At 43.7% G+C, this 15,437-nt stretch overlaps 1 pseudogene; it reads left to right on the top strand.

The window, feature by feature from the left end:
- The first annotated feature begins 6,919 nt into the window (after positions 1–6,919).
- Positions 6,920–7,051, top strand: LOC148686234 (U1 spliceosomal RNA; annotated as a pseudogene).
- The last annotated feature ends 8,386 nt before the right edge of the window (positions 7,052–15,437 follow it).

Genomic DNA, 15,437 nt, shown 5'->3' with positions numbered 1-15,437 from the left:
CATCTGTTCCTGGGCCAAAGTCCACAACAACGTAGGAAGTAACCTTATACCAAATCAGACCATGGGTCCATCTAGCTCAGCATTGTCTACACTGACCAGCAATGCCTGCTTTGAGTTAGAGTCATTCTCAGTCCTACCTGGAGCTGCTGGACATTGAACCTGGGAGCTGCATTCAAAGCAGACACTGTACCACTGAGCCCTTTGTGAAAGCTTTATGAACGATACTGTATTATGGAGCGTATTTCAGGTTTAAAGTAGCCCACAATTGCATTTCTTCTTCTTTTTATCTCACTCAAGAATGTTGTGTGTATTAAGAGTTAAGCCAGAACGTGTTAGATTTTTATTTTTATAGAATAAATCTAGAGTCTAGAACATTTGGAAACAAGTTATTGCTTTTCAATTTAAAGCTCACCTCACTGATAACAGGTTTCGGTGAATTCTACCTGGATCCTCAGTCTTTCATACTGCTGAAACTGCAGTGGTTAAAATTGGTAGCAATCAACCCTACCTCTCACTTTTAGATTATTGTTAGCCATAATTGCATTTGATTTTGGCTCTCCCAGTGGCATTAATCTCTGCTGACCCCAAGTCCTTCAAGCTACCTTGTGCAATTTCCTGTCAACCTCTCTCTCACTGTTCTCTATTTCAAAAGTTTCGGTTCCAGCAGATCAACCAGTTGCTTGCAATGGAGCTTAGGTCCGAATGGTTTCCTCAAAGCCACAAATAATTCATAATGCCTTAAAGATACATAACAGACATGTGATCACACTGCTACCAGATTTTTCTTTTAAATGGTATTTGGATTACAGTACTGCTTTCAATATAGCAGGGATACAGAACTTGTGGCTTTGCAGATGCTGTTTAATTCTAACTCTTCCCAGTCTCATTTAGCATGGCCAGTGAATAAGGATGATGTGAGTTGTAGTTTGCATCACAATTTGGCAACGGAGCCTGGAGCAGACTGGTCATGATTTCCTTTCTTAATTTAGAAATTGTTGTAACAAGTTTTTTCCTCTCTGTCATTCTTGCCTGCCAGTTGGAAACTACAAATAGAAAATAATTTATCTAATTAGGAATCAAAGTCTAGTCAGCTCCCATGTGATACTTCTTTTGCATTTCAATCCAGATTAAAACTCTTAAGAAATAAATACTTGTTTGCTTGTTTGAATTTATAAGCCACTTGATTTTAAAAAGCCTCAAAACCCGCGTGCTAATACCGTACATGGAAATGAAAATGAGCCATCATTTATATAACAAAGCTCATCCCACATCATATCTCAGTTACGCATACCCAAGGAAATGAGAATTTCTACTGATATTTTTCCACAAATCCTTAAATCTGTTCTGGGGGTTCTCCCAAACCTCTGCCGCAGATTTTATTTGGGTGGGGCCCATAGGGAAAGGAAAGGGAGAAGTTCTGTTGTGCAAATGGACTTCCTTATACAATTTTGATCACTTTGTTAGATAAAACCTTCTAATAGAAAACTGATGATTTTCTATTATCATTAATAAGTGCATCATTCTATAATTAAAATTCAGTGAAAAGGTAATAAACAGAGTAAATTGTGTGTTGGTGGATTAGTCTCTACATAGGTTCTTTTTATTTTCTGTATCAGCAAAGAATTTGGAAGTAATGAATTTTTAAATATAATTTGTAGACAGTGCAGACTCAACAATGTTCCTCTTTTGCAATAGTAATTTCCCTCCCTCCTACCTGAACTAGTTAAATCCTTGAACATGCAAGGGCTATTCTTTGGGAGAATTCTCAAATGGCATTGCAAAATGCATTGTTAAAAAAAAGAACAAGCAAGGAAAGCCCCTGTCCACAACACAGAGGATATAGGATCAACAGTCTGTGTCTGGATAAAAGACATTTGCCATGATAAAATTTCTCTTGGGACCTTATTACTTTTTGTGCAGGAATAGCAGCCCTCCATCCAGAGTTTAAAAAGCACTGCCCAGCTAATCAATATGGATTCTGATAAATCCAAAGAAAGAAGGGAATAAGAAGAAATTCAACATAACAAGCACCTGAAAAGTGCTAGACTATTTCAGACATTCCCTTTTGCTGCTATGTATTAAATACTGATGTCCTGAACTCAGAGAAGTTCTCTGTCTTTAGTTAGGGCTCATAGTCATACTACAGGGTTACTTTGGAAATATAAGAGAATGTCAGTATATAAAAAAGAATAAAGAATAAATGTATTGCCTGGAAAAAGAAACCTTTAGGGTTGGTTCCTTTGCTTGAATTGTAGCAAGTTATTAATTTCAAGATGGCTTCAAATTCTCTTATAGCAGGGTGCAGAATCTTCAGCCCCTGCAGATACTGTTGGATTTCATCACCCTCTGACAGGATGGCTAAAGATCAGGATGATGGGAGTTGAAGTCAAACAACATCTGGAGGGCCACAGGTTGTGGGGTGCTGATCACAGATGTTGGTGGCAGGCTAATCTAGCTGTTGTGGTTTACGCGTTAAACTTCAAACTTTGAAATACATCGGGAGATGCCATGGCATCAAGAGTTCAAAAAGAGCACTAGTCATCTTCTGTCAGGCTGAACACTTTGAAATGAAGTGAGTAAACCTGCAATTACGTATGGGTCTTTTAATCCTTGGGGGCTGCACAAATGGTGTGCACAGCATGCGAAGGTTTGCAAAGCTGCCATACACCAGCTTGCTGTGGTCACATTTTGTGTGTGTGCATCTGTGTGAGAGAGAGCAAGAGATGGGGAAGGAGAATATTATGGCCATACCCACACATTTAAAGCACATGGGTTGTGTCCAATAATTCTGGGAACTGTACTTTGTTCATTGTTCTGGAATGCGTAGCTTGGTGAGGGATAAACTACACTTCCCAGGATTATTTGGGGGAAGTTGTGTATTAAATGTGCATTAAATGTGTGGCGTGGTGTGGTGTGGATGTGACCAAGAATGGAATGGAAAGAATAGGGGGGGGGGAACCAGGGCTGTTACCAATATCGTCTCCTTTGACACCCATACAATGAAAACAAAATGAAGTCAAATGCTGGCAAGCCTTCAGAAAAAGGGAATTCCATTACTGTTGAAGTGGTTAAAATTCCAGTCTTACCATCAGTCTGGGTTGCCTTTCATCAAGTCACCAAACAGTAAAGTGTCAGGTTGTTGCAATATTGGTAATGAGGCTGAAACAGATCTGGGGCACTAGACCTATTGGACAGGTGGTGGTGGTGATGGTGGAGCAGCAGCATTGTAATAAGCCTGCATCTCTACCATATTCACAAAATGCATTTATTGTGTTTTGGAATGCAAACATGGAATGGTTTTCCTTTGTGTGTACTGAGTGATTTAACCTTCTTCTTCTTTTTGTATCCCAAACATTCAGAGAGAGCTTCAAATAGCATTGGGGGGGGGGCGTTCTTCAATAGGATCCGTGAAGTGGAATTATGTGTTAGCAGCAGGCAGCTGACTTTTTTAAAAGGAAAAAAGGTGTAATGATGGCAGCAAGAACAAGTCATCAGAAGATAATTGTCTCCATTTCAGAATGTTGATCTAAAAGTTGTCTCTCTTTTAAGGAAGATTTTACAAGCTATTAGATTGCCAGTTACCAAAATAATGGAAAGGCAGATGTAGAGCTCCAGAATATTTACTGTGCACCATAAAACACCTATATATTTTTTATGTGCAGTGCAATAAAATAAGGGTTATATAAAGGGGGGAATGGAAATTATAAAGACTATTGCTAAGGCAATGGAAATTATAAATATAGCTCTCATTGGATCCTCGTGAAGGCTAAAATTTATACATTTATACCAAAATACAAGAGAAATTGCACTTAAAATTAATTTCATCTCCCTAATGAGAAAGAAAAATCCTGGCTTGTTCCTAGAATTTAACATGCTCGATATTTTTTTTTTAAGAGCCTCACTAATATAGACTAGACTCTAATATTGAAATTTTCTATTTTGATCAGATGTTTTTTGTTTGTACTGTGATATACTTTTCTAGAGCATCATTCTACCACAGATGCATGAATGTGAGTGCAATACCTTAGAAAAATCTTTTGATAACAACTCTTTTGTTCACTCAGAGACATATGTACATAAAAACATGGGTTGGAGCTTCGCTTTCAACCTGCACTTCAGTTCTTGTCTCTGCAATGCAGTTCTTTGTTTGCTGTAGTCTCTTTGAACTTGTGGAAGAATTTTATATATACTGTAGAACTGATATTTCCATAAGTCAGGTCAGGGGTGAGAGCGGTCCTACAATATGATAGACAAAGGTGAAACAATTTCCCCCAAACAATAATACATTTTGCAGTATAGTGGTGCCTCTGGTTAAGAACTTAATTCGTTCCGGAGGTCCGTTCTTAACCTGAAACTGTTCTTAACCTGAAACACCACATTAGCTAATGAGGCCTCCTGCTGCCGCCGCGCTGCCGGAGCACGATTTCTGTTCTCATCCTGAAGCAAAGTTCTTAACCTAAGGTACTATTTCTGGGTTAGCAGAGTTTGTAACCTGAAGCGTCTGTAACCTGAAGTGTTTGTAACCCGAGGTACCACTGTACACCATTTAAGTGATAGCACTATGGCTTTGTTTTACAGCACATACAGAAAAGCCATGTTTTAGGCATCTCAGAATGACCTCAGAAAAGTTACAGGTTTCAGGTTCACCCAGCTTTTCGGTCAGTGAGCACATTGGGAATTTTGAAAAAGTGCCATATGTCCCAATGACTAAGTGATGAGCAGGAAGAGCAGTCACTCATGTATTGTGAATTTTTGAGAGGATATTTACCTTTTATGGGCACCATAGGAGATACTGAAGGGCACACCCATTTCTGTAGGAGCCTCATTGGCAATCCCCTGGCTTTGCAGCATCATATGTTTCTGCTGTGTTCTCCAGCCTACTCTCCTTCACAAACTAATAAATATATCCTCAACTAACAATGTGGAAAGAGGGGGCAGGGGGCGCTGTGGGTTAAACCACAGAGCCTAGGACTTGCCGATCAGAAAGTCGGCGGTTCGAATCTCCGCAACGGGGTGTGCTCCCGTTGCTCGGTCCCAGCTCCTGCCAACCTAGCAGTTTGAAAGCATGTCAAAGTGCAAGTAGATAAATAGGTACCGCTACAGTGGGAAGGTAAACGGCATTTCTGTGTGCTGCTCTGGTTCGCCAGAAGCGGCTTTGTCATGTTGGCCACATGACCCAGAAGCTGTATGCCGGCTCCCTCAGCCAATAAAGCGAGATGAGCGCCACAACCCCTAGGTTGGTCACGACTGGACCTAATGGTCAGGGGTCCCTTTACCTTTTAACAATGTGGAAAACCCATCCTTACTATGCATTACTACAGTGGTTCCCAATTTTTCTCCACTTGAAAATTGCAGAAGGTTTTAGCAGACCACGTAATGATTATTCTTCCTTTTGTAGCAATTGCAATGTGTTGTATTAGAAGCTGAATGATTTCGCTGCTATCTCACATCTTTTGTTTCTCATGTGGTATTTTCCCGTATTGTGATTTGAAATAAAAGAAGAAATACAGATACAATTAAAAATTAATATAAATATTTAGTGCTGGAATGGCACATGAAACTTGAGGACCACAATCTGAGAACCCCTGCATTACTATAGGAATATATCTCTGCCTGCAACAGGAACACACAAGAACCTGCTCTGGAGTGACTGCTAACACAAATATAAAATGCTTTCACCAGAAGAAAGTAAAGCTACCATGTAGCCATTGTGTTCTTCCTAATTCAACTAAAGGTTGCTAGTTGTTCAATGAGTAGACACCAAATTTGAATGTGCATTACTCTGTTGTGTTACAGTTGTCCAGGGTTTCCTGGTGAGCTTTGTGAACCATATGGAATGCATTCAGATTCACTGTTCAAGCCAAAAAGGTCATGAAAAATGCTGTCATGCTTAAACTATCCATATGAATAACTATGTAAAAGGTGAATAAAAAAATTCCTTCAGTAGCACCTTAAAGACCAACTAAGTTTATATTTTGGTATGAGCTTTCGTGTGCATGCACACTTCTTCAGATGCACACGAAAGCTCATACCAAAATATAAACTTAGTTGGTCTTTAAGGTGCTACTGAAGGAATTTTTTTATTTTGCTTCGACTCAGACCAACACGGCTACCTACCTGTATGTAAAAGGTGAATTAACTCAAATGATTTGCTTGAAAGCCTCAAGGAGTCTTTATAATGACGGAGAACTTTTCAATTATTTTCACCTTCACATTTTGTCCCATGCCACAATGTACAATATTCTAGTGCCTTTCCAAGTCTGCTTCTCGTTCTCTTCCATCTTCTTACATACTTTCTAATGTCAAGGAGATAAATTCTTATTCTAAAAAATGGATTATTATTATTATTATTATTATTATTATTATTATTATTATTACAGTTCATTAACCATCTTCTTAACTACCGTTTCAAGGCAACTTACACATGAGATAATTAAAAGGTTAAAAACACAAATACAGCAAATACACTTAAAACAAGATTAAAACCCTACTAGGTGGACACTCATGGTAAAGACCCATTTTTCTGTCTGGGAAACCTGAGAGAACAAAAATGCATTCAACTCTCTGCAGAAAAGTCCAGATATTTGGGACCTGTTGTATCTTGACATGAATGCTAATCAAAACCTGCTCCAAGTTACTGCGGATGGGTCTGAGATCTCTGGAAGCTGCAAGAGAAATATTCCCACAGACTATTACAATCCACTGGGTATATAAAGTGGCCTATCAAGCAGGGCAGGCTCGAGCAGGTCGCACGCCCTGGTGCTGAGGGGCAGAGATCGCTCCGGCGCCCGCGCCACCGGGACTCTACCTAGAGCCGGCCCTCCTATCAAGCAACATGGTCCTGAGGGACCTATGTGTTAGTATCAACACCTTGAACTTGGCAGCCAGTGTAAATATCACAAGCAAGTTTGAGATGAACTTACTTACCTGGCAGGGGAGACACCTTGATCATGAAGGAGGTTTTCCCAGGGTGAGGCTCATCCATTGCACTGCGGGTGTGCTGACCCCTGCGATTTCCCCAAATGCGGGAAACTCGACAAGCTTGATAAACTCTTGGGTGCAACAGTTGGACATGAACCCAGCAATTATGGAGATCCATTTTGCCATTGCACCCATAACAAATAACTATCTGTAGCAGCTGCAGAATGAGATACAATGGCTCAATTCAAGGCCAATCTTACCATTAGGCTGCTGTCTCAGGTAGTGAACACTGTTGGTGGGACTTCTTGAGTCTCCAGGTGGCTTGGCCTGCTCCCCTATTATGCTATACTTGGGCCCAGTGCAGAACAGTGTCCTACTGTCAATGTTGAAATAAGCTTCAACAGGCAGTCCAATCAGATTAGGTATGTGGAATTGTGGAATGGGGGAAGCCAACTTGTCTTTTGACTTAGGAAGTAAAATGCTTTGTAAGAAGGATGGACTTGGCAGCATGTCTGAATGGCTTGCCATGTTGATGGCATTTAAAGTGGCATCCACTTCACAACTGATTTGTGTGCACTGACTGTTGCTCTCAATCAAACTACAAGCCATGCCCTTGCTCATTCCACTTTGCTTGCCAACCCCACCTACAACCCACCCCTATCAACCCCCCACACCCTTGCCAACTCCTCCCCTTAGATCTTACCAAACCTCATCTCCCCTTAGAACTTGCCGAACCCTGATCCACTTCCCTTAGATCTTGACAAACACATCTCCTCCTCCTAGAGCTATCGCCTCTCGCCCCTCTGCTCACACTACCAAAACTGCTTCACCCTTAGCAGTGAAGGGCAAAGAGAAGAGAAGCGGGAGGTGATGGCAGGGCATGACAGGTGCTGGGGAGCTACCCTGCCCTGACTTTCCTCTATGGTTTGCCTAGGCCACCTGCCTGACACTGTTTCCCTCCTTCATTTCTCCATAGCCTGTCATCATGCTATGGTTCACAGCACCACCTGTTGGTAGCTAAGCAAACTGCAATGTGTCAGCAATCTTCCCTTTTTATTATATAAAGGTAAAGGGACCCCTGACCATTAGGTCCAGTCGTGACCGACTCTGGGGTTGCGCACTCATCTCGCATTATTGGCCGAGGGAGCCGGCATATAGCTTCCAGGTCATGTGGCCAGCATGACAAAGCCGCTTCTGGCAAACCAGAGCAGCACATGGAAACGCCGTTTACCTTCCCGCTGTAGCGGTTCCTATTTATCTACTTGCATTTTGACGTGCTTTCGAACTGCTAGGTTGGCAGGAGCTGGGACCAAGCAATGGGAGCTCACCCCGTCACAGGGATTCGAACCGCCAACCTTCTGATCAGCAAGCCCTAGGCTCAGTGGTTTAACCACAGCGCCACCTGGGTCCCTTTTATTTTATATATATATATATATATATATATATATATATATATATATATATATAATAAATATTCATATATATTGATTCATTAATGTAGGACAACATCAAAGTTAGGTCAAGGCAAAGCCACTTTCAGGACATGAGTAGGTAATGCACCAGGACATGAGTAGGTAATGCGAAAGCCAAGACTCATTTTGAGTTTCTTTCTTTTTGAGTGCCTTATGACAGGTGTAAACTACACAGCATCTTCACAAGCATCTTTGTTTTCCATAATATGGATATGGTAGCATTGTGCATGCATGGTGTTCATTGTGGATTTTATTTTGTTTTTAAATATATATATATCAAAATAGCTGCCAGGTTATAGACAGTATTCATTCTTCAGGCTTGTACAAAGTGTTTTCACAGGAATACTGGTAGACAGGATCAAAAGGAGAAGAATTATGATAAAGTGGCAGGAGCAGCATGTTATCGTTGGTCATAAGCTACAAAATATATAAGATGATAACTAAAATATCATTACAAAACAATATCCAAAACCAGTAGAGCATGAATACTTACTCTAGATAACAATCAATGTCATGAGTGAGTGTGTATGTATGTTAGAGTCATGGATTGAGACAACTGTGTGTTGTGCCACTGCTGTATTATAATCTCCAAACAGAAAATCAATTTTTTACAAATTGGTCCAATACCCTTGACTTTTATTTATTTTCTTTGTGCATTTCCATTAAGAATGTAAATAAATAAGTAATGTGGCATATCCTATGGGACTCCCTCACCACAATACAATGACATAAATAGTATGGAATTTCCCTTTATTTTCTCATCAAGGATTGCAGGAGGAATTTGTTGCAGTCTTACTAGGGAAAAATTTTTCCTAGAGATTTAGTGTTTATAGACAGTGCACAAAATATTTTTTTTAAATGATTTTTTGTTGAAATACAATTTGCTCGCACCCGTGTCTTTCAGCTACTTATTAATACACTATTAAAAAGACACTGTAGAACCTCTTAGCCATCTGGTGGGCTTGTTCTGTGAATTCTGAATAGCTTGTAACTCAGTGTCATACTTACTTTGCCTCTGAATCACAGTTAAGGGGCTTTCATACAGTGAATTAATTCAAAACACACGGCATGCAAATATTAACCCCTTGGAATTTTTAATATATCATGAAACTGCTTCAACAGACAAACACAACTTTATTATTCTGCCTCCTCTCTGCTAGGTAAGCAAAGGGATATGAAAAAGTCTTTCCTCCAGGAGAGAATAAACATATTGATTTAGATGCATTCCAGGTAATTCTGTATATAGACCCATATTATTTTGATAGCATAAATATATTTCAGCAACACTGAAACTGCTGCCCTCCTTATGATTTAATTTATACCTGCTGCACCTATCATGTGTTTTCGTCCAAATGTTTATTTAATATGTTTCAGCAATAATATTTAGTGCCAATTACATTCAGGGTACGCTTTCAGAAATGAGAATATGTTCTTCTCATAGGTTTAGTTCTACACACTGCACTGCACTAAGCTTTCTGGCAGGTGGATACCGTTATGTAATGGTGGAGAGAGTGGGAAGGCCAAGGTGGCAAGGAGATAGGTAGCTATAAACACACTGGCAAAGCCAATCCAGCACTTCTGGCTACACTCCTCCCTGGCTGCAAATTAGGGATACTCTGTTGATGTCAGGGACTGGACTGGGGAGGAATGGTGGAGACTGCTCCCACCTTCTCCTGAAACTTCGTGAGAAGAGGGAGACAGTATAGATTTACAACAGTGGTTTGCAGAAGGTCCCAGTTCAGAGGCTGCAGATGGGAGAAGCTGGGAAATATTGGGAGAGGAGCAGAAAGAAGAAGAAGCACCAGGGGAGAGACAGCTGACAGACTTAGTGTCTTTAGAAAGCATTCCAGACCCGCCCCCTCAGAACCCTGGCAGGCTTTGAAAGTAGGAGAACAGAAAGCTCAGAGGCAGAAAGCACAGATCAGCCAGCACAGGGATGATGTATAATAGGAGAGATGGAGGGGGTGGAGCTTTACTTGGAGCAACATCATTACTGAAATAGAGGCACCTTACTAAGCCTCTCTCTGTGAATATTGAATCAAAGACCTTGGTAAGAGCTTCTTGTCTTTCCTTTACTGGCAGCCGGCCGTGAGGGAGGGGGATCAGATTCCCTGAAGCCTAGCAGTCTTTTATGTTTCTAGAAAGGCATTAATGTTTTCTTATCTGTGTGGAAGACTTTCAGAGTGTGACTTTGTTGAATGAGGATCTGCATCATCATCATCATCATCATCATCATCATCATCATCATCATCATCATTTATTACTTATAAGCTGCCCATCTGACTGAGTTGCCCCAGCCACTCTGGGCAGTTTCCAGAAAAATATATATGAAAAACCACAACAACAACACCAAACATTAAAAATTTCCCTAGACAGGGCTGCCTTCAAACATCTTCTAAAAGTTATATAGTTGCTTATCTGCTTATCATCTGATAGGACAGTGTTCCACAGGACAGGCGCCACTACCAAGAAGGCACACTGCCTGGCACTTCTCACACTCAGGACCGTCTCTAGGCCCGGGTTCAGTGGCGCGGGGCACTGGGGCACCAGGCCACCAGGGGCGCTGCTGCGCAACCCAGCTGTGCCCTGCGCAACCCAGCCTGGCCGTAGGGCCGACCCTGGGCTAGGGGGCGCTGCCCGCCCCCTGTTGCAATGCCCCTGCACGCGGCGGAAGCCACCCCAGGCGCCTCCGCCGTGTGCAGGGGTGTCGCAACAGGCCAGGCTGGGTTGCGCAGGGCTCCGGCGCTGGGAAACGGGGCGGGGCGGGGCGGGGGCGCCGGAGGGATCTGTCGCACCACGGCGCCAGGGCACCAGGTATGCTTAAGACGGCCCTGCTCACACTGAGGGAACAACCAGAAGGTCCTTGCAACTGAATTGACACCCTATGTTTAGTTTATAGTTTGATCCAAGGGCACCTAGAAAATCAATGATACAAATAAGCTATTCAGGAGTAGCAGCAAGGGAATTTAGCCTCTTCTTCACACCCTTCCACCTCCTCTCCAAGCAACCCCTTGGTTCTGTTGCTAATTATCTGTGCAGACATTGGACCAAGGAGACTGTCGACAGTCATTTATTATAATAATACTAGCAGTAATATGGCATTCAGGGCATTTCATACCAGCAGTATTTGTTACATTCAGTGTTGTATCTCAAAGATTTAATTAGACAGCAAGGCTTTCTCATAAAATTATAAGTGATTCATACAGTAATTTCATAAGTAGAAATGCACAACAGAAACTGTGATGTTTATAGATTTATCCTACGATTTTGAACAGGGACATTTAAATCCAGAAGGTTCAACATTTGCTCTTTAAAAATCTCCCTCACGCAAAAGTAAATGTGGAGAACTTTTCATTTCCATGCACTATATGGCAGTAGTGAGACACAGAGTTAATAAGGATGTGTCTTCTAACTGGAATAAAAGATCCATGAGTACTGAGTTATGTTTAAATCACTATCATGAGCTAAGCTGATAAAGTAAGGATATAAACTTTATTTTATTTTATTCTGTAACATTTAGGCCATGAACATCATTCATGTTCTGCCACATAAATGTGTGTTCTAATAGTTTTTTTATTAAAAACAACAACAACAAACAAACAAATGCAAACAAATAAATGTTGGGTCTTTTGCAAACCCATTGATTGGATCTTGAGATTTAGACTAAAGTGTGGGGAGGTGAGGGAAAGGGTAAAACATCTCCTGCAGGCAAATTGGTTTAAGCTGCGGGCAAAAGGCTTTTCATAATTCACCAACTGATTTGTGGGCAGAAAAACTGGGGGTACAATTTCACAAAATTTCTCCAAAGGAAGGAAGATATTTCCATCCATTTCTCAGGGATGAGGATCATCATGAACAGTGGCAGTAACACTACTTCTTTATATTCCCCCCCTAAGGTTTTCCCCTCTCCTGCCAATGCAAAACAAGCAATCACAAAATCCCTGTGGAACATATAGTTTGACCCTACAAGAATATGATCAATGTATAGTTGAGTGATGTTCTTAAGAGAACCACACCATCAAACCCTTTACTGAGAACAAAATAAAAAGTAATCATGCCACTTATGCAACATGTTCACCTGAAGGCAATTGCCCTAGTGAAGGAGCAAAGGAAGTGGAGTGGATTTTGAATTGAATAGTCAGAGAAATCTAATCAAGTCCAGTGTCTTAATTTTCATGAAGCATAAAATCTCTTCCCGGCTCGCGGAGAGGAGATGTTGTGGGCACACGCAGCCTTCTCGCGGGGGGAATGGCTAGCATTCCCCCCCAGCCCATTGGCCGCTCCACTGCCGCGTCACGCCTGCAGGGCGTCCAATCGGACGCACCGGGCGGGCCTTGCTTACCTATATAGGTGAGCTCGCGGCAGGGGCTCGTCCTCTTTCGTTGGATTCATCTCACCTTTTTCGTCGCTCCTGGATTCGCTGCAGAGGTCGCTGCAGATCTCGTCCGTGGATCGCTGAAATCACTACAAACGGCGTTTTTAAACGCCACCTTTTCCTCCCTTGTAGCATCGCGCCGTAACAGGCTTGTCTCGCCGTGCTGCTAGGACTCGCATCTCACCCTCGAAGCAAGAGCCCACGTTTGAACACTTCTTCGTCGTCTCCTCGCCGTAGCCGCTCCTGCGGGTCGGGGCCGGCCCCGCGCCCCGTCAATCGGAACGAGCCGCGCTGGGAGCCGCTCTGTTCCTCCGGGGGCTGCCTTTTTTACCGTGCCGTTCTGTCGGGTTTTTTCCTCGTGGCTGAAGCCATCGCGGTATAGCGCTAGCGCTCCCGTGCCAGTTGCCTCTGTCTCCCCGAGCCATCGTGTGACCGCTTGCCGGTTTGTCGGGACCAGTACAGCGCTCGCGCCCCCCCCCCCGGAGCGGTGCCGCTAGCATCCCTTTGCCGTTGCCCAGTCGCTTTCTGGATCCGCAGGGCCACCGGCTTTCTCCTCATTTTATCAAGGCAGCTATTCTCCCTCACGGTCTCCGCCGAGTCGATTCACCCTTCTCCTGCGCAGCCTGCGGCCCGTCCTCGGAGCTTTCGGTTTTGGGTATCGTTAAAAATCTTTCTTATTTTCTTTGAGCTGGGGGTTGCGGTGTAGCCTGGTTACGTTTGGGGGGACTTTACATTTTACGTGGGACACAGCTGTTCGGGGAAGGCTGTTTGTTGTCGCCGGGGTTTCCTTAGTAACGCGACGGAAGTTGCCGCCGGGGACTCTCCATCTTAAGTGTGGCCACGTGGCCCTACCCGGCGGCCATTTTGAGTGTGTCACGCTCACCTCCCCAGCGGCCATTTTGAGCGGACCACGTGTCCCAACTCGGCGGCCATTTTGAGTGGGCCCGCGCGCGCCTTCCCAGCGGCCATCTTGAGTGGGCAACGTGTCCCTACCTGGCAGCCATTTGGAGTGGGTCCGCTTACGCCCCCCCAGCGGCTACTTTGCGCGTAGCCGAGGCCGCCTATACGCCGGTTACTTGATTTGCGGCACTCACGCCCCTACGTTAACTTTTAAAAGGGAACCCAATTGCCAATAACAGCAGGCGCACTCCACTGCAGCCATCTTTTGAAAAGGCTTAACCCCCCGCTTGCGGCTTTAGCCTGTAGCTTCTAATCGCTGCTACTGTTTTCCAAGGCTTGCATTACCCAGTGCCAGGGTCTCAGGGAGGACCTTTTGCGGCGATCGGTTCTCCCCCCACCTTTGCTCCAGGGGTTCGCAGTCTTTTTTCTTGAACGCGACTACCACAGCTGGGCCGTAGCTATAATTTCTTTTATATATATGCAGGTTGAATAACACTTTTATTGCTAATAAGCAAACTGGGCACATATTATTTTACTTTAAATTAGTAGCCCCACTGGTTCAACGGAATATGGAGAGGAGAGTCTTGTTTTCTTAAATACTTTAGTCTCCTCAATACTTTGGTGGGACATTTTGCCTCGCAATACCGCTGCCTGGGTGCATTCACCGGTTCTCTTTTCAGGCAGCGCTTAAGCGCCATTTTCAGGTTAATTTTTTAGCTGCTGTTTTCTCGTCCCGCAGACCTTATGATTGTCTCAAATTCTTTATAGTTTATCTGGCGGGTTGTATACTGCTCCAGTGTATATAATTTGCATGGTTCTGCATCCTCCAGTGGCACCTAGGCTACTAATTCATCGGGGCTTTCGGTGCCATAATTTGATTGGTCCTATTCAATATTAGTTGCTTCAGTCATTCGCTTTAATCGCATAGCTTTGCCCTCGGCATTGCCTTCCATTAATTTTCTGTGATTCGAGGTTTGAATTTTAGTACAGGAAACTCCATGGCTCCAAAGCGTAAGCAAGCTGAGCCCGCGGCTGCGCCCGCAAGGAAGCGCCCCACAACTGCGAATACCACCTCCAATGCACCCACGTTTAACGCCATTTCCGTTCCCCCAGAGGCTCTAGCTAACCTTTTCTCAGGTCTCCAGAATTTCCTTCAACAGGTTTCAAGGCCAGGGGCTTCAATTCAGGAGCTCCCTGCTGAGGGGTCTCAGGATTTCGTCGCGGATACGCCAAGAGGGGACGAGGCGCGCCCTAGTACCTCGGCTTCCTGTGGCATGGCCTCGGCGTCCTGTAGCACGGCCGGGGCTTGCCGTATTGGTACCAGATCGCAATCAGCTGCTGCCGCGCCTACAACCTCCTCTGACCCTGCAGGCAGTGGGCCTACTACACCTAGCAATAATAATCCTCTTTCCCAGTTATCCCTAGGTACCCCTACGTGTTTGCGCAATATTTCCCAGGGTACTCAGTCTAGGTCGAGGAGCCTGTCTTCAAACACCACCTCCGATGGCGATAATCAGGATCTTGCGCCACTGAGTTCCAGGAAGGATACGGAGCAGGCGGAGAAGGAAGCACCGCAGCGAACCAGCAAGAAGAAGACCAAGAAGACTAAGCATGTGGATCCTCATGATGATTCAGGTACCTCTTCTAGTTCGGAGGATGAAGACCCTACTTTAGAAGGTTATTGGGGCGAGGGTGAGGAACTTGTGGGCTTGCCAGTTTGGGCGCACGAGAGGCGAGCAAACTCACACCGTAAGACTTTCAATGGTACT

This window comes from Zootoca vivipara, chromosome 3 (genome assembly GCF_965207765.1).
Source record: "Zootoca vivipara chromosome 3, rZooViv2.hap1.1, whole genome shotgun sequence".
NCBI classification, from domain to species: domain Eukaryota; kingdom Metazoa; phylum Chordata; class Lepidosauria; order Squamata; family Lacertidae; genus Zootoca; species Zootoca vivipara.
This window is presented reverse-complemented; position numbering and strand designations above follow the sequence as displayed.